Source organism: Trichogramma pretiosum, unplaced genomic scaffold (genome assembly GCF_000599845.2).
Source record: "Trichogramma pretiosum strain Unisexual culture from Peru unplaced genomic scaffold, Tpre_2.0 scaffold81, whole genome shotgun sequence".
In the NCBI taxonomy this organism is placed as follows: domain Eukaryota; kingdom Metazoa; phylum Arthropoda; class Insecta; order Hymenoptera; family Trichogrammatidae; genus Trichogramma; species Trichogramma pretiosum.
Genome location: NW_019640793.1, coordinates 621,707 through 629,373, shown reverse-complemented (window position 1 = coordinate 629,373; position 7,667 = coordinate 621,707). Strand labels below are relative to the sequence as shown.

At 45.2% G+C, this 7,667-nt stretch overlaps 1 protein-coding gene across 1 annotated transcript in view; it reads left to right on the top strand.

Annotated features, from left to right (window-relative positions):
- The first annotated feature begins 850 nt into the window (after positions 1 to 850).
- Positions 851 to 7,667, top strand: part of LOC106657307 (carboxypeptidase N subunit 2-like) — a 112,144-nt gene continuing 105,327 nt past the window's right edge. Inside the window, exon 1 of the mRNA XM_023457623.1 lies at positions 851 to 1,408. The gene's annotated coding sequence lies outside the window, so the exon portion shown is untranslated. The remainder of the gene's footprint in view (positions 1,409 to 7,667) is intronic.

The following is a 7,667-nucleotide window of genomic DNA, read 5'->3' as shown; positions in this document are numbered from 1 at the left end:
TCCCCGCCGAGTACAATAGGGGCGCCGCTCCTAAGCGGCCTAAGGCTCCCCCTGAAAACGGCCTCACGGCATTGCACCCGAATAATGGCCATGCAGCAGCGGCGGTAGCAGAGCTAAAAATTTAAGACTCCGTGTTGTACATGCACGTATAAATGTGTACATTATAATATGTGAGAGATGCTGAGTACTAAACGCTGCTACCTGCTCGGCTCTTTCGAAATCCGGCTACAAATATCACCCACGTCTTTTCAATTCAAGAAATTTTTCTTATTGAATTCTTCGTCATTTTTTTAACCTGTAGCATTAACTAATGAATTAAACAAATTATGAAATCAAGTCATAAATTTTACATATTTATTTATTCCACGCAATGCATTTGTACACCAAATTTTTCAACAGTAATAAAACAAAAGCTTACACCATCAATAACTTTACTAGAATTTTTAAATAAATTTTTGGAGTACACATCAATGTTAGATTAGAGGGGTTTTCATTTTATATTTGTGTTCTACGGTATTACATCATTAAATTTCATTACAATGAATTCCTCAAAAATCTTGATTCGTAAGAAAAAAATTATTTGCATAATTTGTTCAAACGCGTGTAGTTGTAAACATTTTCGAGAGCTTTTATAGGTTTAAAAAACGCAGACTCTACTTAAAAAACATTTAAGAAAAATGTCCCTGACAAGCCCTAGCGTTTCGCAGTCGCGAACGTAGTGGCTTGTATATATATCAGCAACCCCCCACCATCGGCGCGTCCACCGGCAGAATTGCGCGCAGGCAGAGTCCGATAGTGGCAGTGCAGACGGATTCAGTTGCGCGCGGTGCTCCCGAGGCATCGCTTCACGTCGTCGCTCAACGAGCTTTTTCGCAGAGCGATATTCGATTCGATCGCGCGCCTCTGTAACACGTATGAAACGTCAGTTGCAGTATAATAACGTCAGTGTGTTGACATAGTGCATGTGTTTTTTCTCGATCATATCCGTCATCGTATGATTAATTTTGAAAATCTTATCATAAAATACTGCGTTGCTAATTGATCGAGCGCAAAATACTAGTGCAGTTTTTGTGTACAAGTGAAAAGCTGATTGCTATATGAAAAATTATATTGAAAAGAATTAAAAAAAATGAGAATTATTACCGAGGAGAAATAGTTTGCCTGATTTATAAAACTAGCTGTAGTGCTCTACTTTACGTGCGCAGTTGTATGCATGTGTGCTTACAAATGCAATATATTATCTTCCGAGTGAATAATAATATCAGTTCAGTGCCTGGCTTATAAGGAAAATTGTTGACAGGCACAGCGAGGGAACACATAAGCAGTAATCATCGTTCCGTCGAGGCGCAACATCGCAGCTTGCGCAGTTATTCATTATACCGAGCGTAGGATCAAGAAGGAATCATAGGTACGTGTTGCAAATGTATACATACGTAGGAACGGCTCTCCGTAATATGCAAACGTTCGGGACGACGTCGGAGCATATGGGGCAGGCTGCAAAGCATCAGCAGCTTCAGCAGCAGCAGCGGCAGAAGTGCACCGCGAACCGGGCCGTTATAATCTTCGATACGTGTGTTGAGATGGACGCGCGTGTCGAATGAGTACATGCATAAATACGAATGCAGCGCACATGCTCTTACGTGTGTGCATACAGAGCCGTTGGCGGTTTGTCTATGCAAATTCGCGCGCGCAGTGTACAGTGGCAGTGGTCGCGAGGACGACGATGATGAAGCGCGCCATACCTGCAGCGCTGCTGGTATTATGTAGCATATGCAACTAGTGTAGCCGTTCTCGTTTCTCCTTGTGCGGCGCGCATCAGTTGGCCTACGTGCACCTCGAGTAGCTGCGTTACGACCGTTACGGACCCATAGCTAAATACGCTGACGGCCCGTTAGATGAATGAGCCGCAGCTCGCCTCTCTGCACATATTCACTAAATCACCCGAAACTATACGCGATCTTCCCTCTCCCTCTTTCTCTGCCTAATTACGCGTTTCTCGAGTCGACGTACAAATATGCCTATACATCGAGTCATCAAAGTATGTTTGTGCGCTAATATTTATCAAGCGATATTATGAGCAGTTCTTGGCTGCTGCTGCACTTTTATGCGCGCGCTTTCAGATTAAAATTCTTTTGGCGTCTTTTCGAGCGAACATCGTACGCGACTGCCAATGATCACCTTTTGCTCGTTCTCATAAGCCGATGTTGCTTCTGCTGCTGCAGCTATGGCATTAAAAGAGTTAAAATATAACGAGCTTCATCCTTGTACCGTTGGCTCGGATATTTATACATATCTGCGCTGTCAGCTTTACCTCGCGGAAGATGCGTCCCTGTTTAATATACCGAAGCTTTGATACTCACACAGTATATTATAATAAAGCCAATTGTTTTCGGGATGGAGCTACGTCGATGCTGAATCAAAATTTTATCAGCTGCACAGCTAGCACAAATTTTCCTCTCTCTTCGGTGTACGAATTTCGTCGCGCTCTCGTGCACGCCCTCGCTCATTTATTATTGTTGTCGAATTCGCTCGGGGCTCGTATGTATAGCGGCGCACGGGGTGTATACACTTGTACCTGGCAGCTCGCTCTCGCTGGATAACAGTAAACAATGGATTTTTGTTATGCTCTCAATAGCTATTCATCCTTTTGGAAATTACACAAAAATATATGTACGTGTGAAATTCGTACGATTGGTTGTATGTATGATACGTGCAGGTGTATACATACGCGTGTAAGTTTTGTCGCGCGCGCACGAAAAAGAGAGAGAGACATGACACGGAGTGATTCATCCGGAATTGCACGTTTTTCTTTCTTTCTTTTTTTTTTTTTTCATGTCATTTTCTCTCGTGCATCGCTTATGACAATATTGGTTCTGGTTGTAGCAATACAACACAACAACGGCCTAATAGCAAGCTAAATATCTATAAGCGGCTCGTCATAAATCTCTCTTTACCATTTGAGACGGATAACACTTGAGAATTGCGATTCGTACCGTTTATCGGACAAGCCGCGTATATCTTTGCGAGAACTCGATTCTCTTTTATTCCAAATTCACTAATTGTTCGACACACTGATCTCGAACCAATGCAGTTAGGGTCACTGCAATACTGCCTCCTCATCAAATTTGCTGCAATGAAAATTTCTACCGGCCGGAGTATAAGCAATCGAACGTATATAGATCCAAGTTTTTTTATTTACAAGTCTACATACGCGTGGGGCTGAAGTTGCACATATACTGACTCCATAGCTGCTACATATTTACGAGATGGATCCAAAAGAGAGAGAAGAGGCCAATAACAAGCTAGCGCGCCAAGTGCGGGTGATGAATTTAGGCCGAGATTGGGTATGACTCACGAAAACCGCGGAGGATCGCGCGCACAAGCCGAAGGGAAAAGGGCGAAAGTTATTTCGCCGGCCTCTACGCGAAGATTTAGTGCTTCCATTAGAGGTTCTCTCTCGCTCTCTGTCTCTCGTGCGCGCGCAGCGAGCTTCGAAGCAGCTGAGCTTTTGCCTCCTTGTGCACGCTTATATAGCCGCCGGAGCAGCACACCGTGTCTAGCCCTTCAGTTTTTTTTTCACTTTGTTCTCTTCCTCTTTCTTCTTTCCCGTGCGCCGAGCTCTCATTCTCTCTGCCGGCTCTCTTTTTCTTATCAACTCTGGTGCGCCACGTTGCAGTACTTTATATACAACGGAGCAACACTGTCCTGGAAAGTCATAGTTTACCTGATTTATTTTTTCCCATGAGCGACAGATTTATACACGAGTAGTTGTTTAATAACGCCATTAGATCGCGTGCTCCCAGCGTACATGTAAAAGATTCGAAGCGAATCAAGTAGTTCTGACGTCTGGGAGCTGCTACTTGTATGTAATATTGCTTGTATACTGCTGCTTCTGGAACGATACACATACTTAAGCTCCGCTACGACGACGTTGATGTTAAAATTGATACGTTTTAAGGTCTGCTGCTGCACGAAACATCGTGTTTTTAATTAAGTCTCGGAAGCGAGTCGCGCTCTGATGCTGTATAGTCGCTCGTATTTATCCGTAAATATATAAGTGACGCACCGGTTTACTTGCACTATACCTGGATAAATAACGCACACAACGAAACCTGTTGAATAATTTTCGCTTCTTTGTGCGAGACTATTGAAGTACACACTTCGTCTATACACGCATATGGCCGCGATTATTATCATTATGTACCTTCATAATGCATCGAGCAAGTTTTTACCGTGACTGTTAGAAACTTTTTGCCATTTATTTATAACGCTGTGTCTGCCTACTTGGCATTTTATTATGTTTCTGTAATGTAAAATTTATCAAGCTCAGGTGCAACAATTTCGATTACAGTACGGAGAACGAAATTATATAATATCGTTTGTTTCTTCTAACACACGTTTTCTTTTTTTTTGCGGAGAACTCTGCCGAGAGCGAGGTGCGTTCGTTCGAGCGAAGATACGCGATGCTCTTGCTAGCTCCTAGAGCTGATAAATTCCAGCCCTCGCGTAACAGCCGTTGCGCAGGTATACGCGCTGCTGCTGCATATTTTGCGCAAAATATTACGAATAATAAATATGGGCTGCGACACTCGTGTGCAAACAAATTCTTACATTAGGCGCGCGCGCACGTTGTGTTTCGCGCCGGTCTTTTGGAAAAATGAGAATGCCACGACTTTAACGCGGCCATAAATCCCCGCGGCTCGAGCTTTCGCTTTAACGCCTTGCGTACAGGGCTTGTTCGCGTTTGCATATTCGGTGCTATATACGCGCGATTTCGTTTAAACTCGACCAACTGGTAAACATTACGAGCACCGCGAGAAAACTACCTGCGCTCTTTTTTCATATTATAAAGAAGCCCGCAATTGGCGCGTGAATAAGCTGGCATGGCGGTGATAATTTTGTATCGCTCCCTCCACAAATCTCAGTCAACTTCTAAATATGCGCTTGCGATGATTGGTTGTTTTTTTTCTCTCTCCGTCTCTCGCTCGCAAATGCGTTTTCGCCATTAAAGCGCCGCACGAGAGTCTGTGGCATGGTGTGTGCTTGGCGATCGGGGCATCGAGAGAAATTCATTACGACCCGTTACTTTAGCAATTTATCGCCCTATGTGCACAGTGCTGTGTAGTGAGAGAGAGAGAGAGAGAGAGAGAGAGAAAGAAAGAGAGAGCGCGAGCGAGGGAAAGTGCGCAGAGCTCGGCTCGTTTATTTTTGCATCCCATACAGACACGATCATTGGTTGTCGTCTATCTTTCTTAATAGCCATGGACGTTGACGTTAACTATATACATTTACCTATAGGAAGCTTTTTGCTGGCGCGACGTTCGGAGATACTCGGCTCGCTTAATTTCACGTTTCCCTCTTTGAATCCTTATGGACAATATTGTGTGGAGCGCGAGGTCGAGTCGCGAAAAAGCGTCGTGATTCAACCGTATACCGTCAAAGTGCAGCGCAGCGGTAGCAGCTGCGAGCCTCGACGCTTTTTTGCACGAGCTAGTATAGCGATCTACTTGCCGGCTAGATGGAGTGTGCTGCGTTGTCAGCCACCGCTACACGGCCGGATCTATTAAATTCGATCTTGGCCGATCCGACTCCCGATCACGTGTGGAATTTTAATTTCGCGCTGGGAAAATAATTGTTCTATATATTTTCGTATAGAGCAGCAGCGGGCAGAAGCAGCCAAGCTGAGATATAATTAACGACGAGGCAAACGAATTAACGACTTGTACATACACGCTATAGAGGTAGATAGCATCGCGAGGACTTTTAAATGAAATTAATGGCCAAGTAAGCAGATCCAATCAATAATTCAGCATCTTCCGCTCTCTCTCTCTTTCTCTCTCTCTCTCTCTCTCTCTCTCTGTCTCGAGACTTTTATACACATATATGATGCCGTACATGCGAGTACCTGAATACTGCGAGGCGCTGGATGCATTTGCTGTGTATGAGTATGTACAGGCGCAATACACGCGGACGGACTTTATGCAGCTCGAGCGAATGTTTGGCATTATTGGCTAATGGATTCGTGCGATTAGAGACGTTTAGCGCGCGTCGCTCCATTATCGCACTACGTTTTAGGTATATACGGTTGAGCCGGCCCGACCGCTAATGCTGCACCCTGCGGACCGGCTTTGGCGCGAGCAGTGCAGCTATATAGGTATATATATAAAATAACGCGCGCCTAGTGTGCGGTCTGGAGCGCTGCAGCTCCGCCGGTGGCGAGCGACGCCCGACGTAATTAAAAAACTTCTCCTAATTGCAGCTTTAAAAAATCATTCCTTCCTCTCGTTCTCTTTCTCCGTCTTACGCTCGCGACTATACGTATATAGCGCGTATGCAGTATGCAGTCGAGCGGCTTATTCTTTTTTGTTTGGACTTTGCGCGGCGAACGTCGATCAGAGAGTATACGTCGAGTGGCCTGCGCTGCTGCCCGGGGACGAGCCTCGCGCGCATGTCTATATAGACGCGTGCGCTCGACGTACACACTGCAGCTTCAAGAGAGCGTATACACGACGAGTCCATAAAGCGTTTTACAATTAGTGCTTCTTTGTCGGCTACTGCGCTGGCTACCGCTGCGAGCGACTTTTATACATCGTACGCTAGCCCTCGCACCTCGCTCTCGCTTCTTCGTGAGGCCGATTTTTTACACCAAACGTGCGTCGTGCATATACTGCCGCTACAGTGGCCGCCAGCTCTAAATAAGCGAAATAATCGCTCTCGTTTGGACTCGGCGTCGTCGTCATCTTTCCTCGGGACAAAGAGATCCTGCCGTGCTTCGAATGCGTGCTAGCGGCCATCGAGCGTGAGAATTTCGACGCGACGTTTCAATGGAAGTCGAGAGATGAGCTTCTTTGTCATTGTTGTAAGCGCATGACTCACGTGCTCCATTCCCCGCACGAAAATTGCACTGAATTTCAGAAATGCTAATTTTTCTTTCTCTTTTTTGTGCTGCTTGCATTCGTGTGTTGTGTGCTCCAAGTGTCGGACTCGGCTTTACGTAAGACACGAGTTCCATGCATTTCGATACGTTTAAGCACCTGTATTCGCGATCGTAAAGTGCACAGAAAATGTGCACGCCACTCGAGAGCAGGCCTCGCACGCATTCACGGCCCAGAGCTGCTCGCGCCTGTAAGACTGAATCGAATCAATCACTCGATTTCACCGATAAATTTGATTGGCGCGCGAAATTTATGTTTATTTATACGATCGGACAAGCCGAGCGCACGTCTCTCGCGCCTGAAAGACTCGTACGTGCACTACACATGCTTGTGTAGACTCTGGATTTCTTCGCGGCTCGGCTGCGAGGCAAGCTCTGATCCTTCGTATATATAAAGGCATGTATTTATTTATAATACAAGCGGTCATGTAACGAGTATGCTAATACTGCAGAAAATACGTTGCTAAGCCGACGCGATTAACTTATAATTATGCTCAGGCGATAAACACAGCTTGTACGTATATCTTATGGTGCGGCCATGCTCTTATACGCTCGCGCACACACATTTATATACATGGGTCAAAATAATACTTTTTTACAAAACCGTGCGCACGTATATCACCGATCTTGACGCGCTTTTGGTATGTTATAGTACATGGTAAAAAGGTCCCAAAAAAAAATTTTTAGACCCCCTCCCCCCTCCTACCCCCCACTTCCGGTATAAACGTCCATT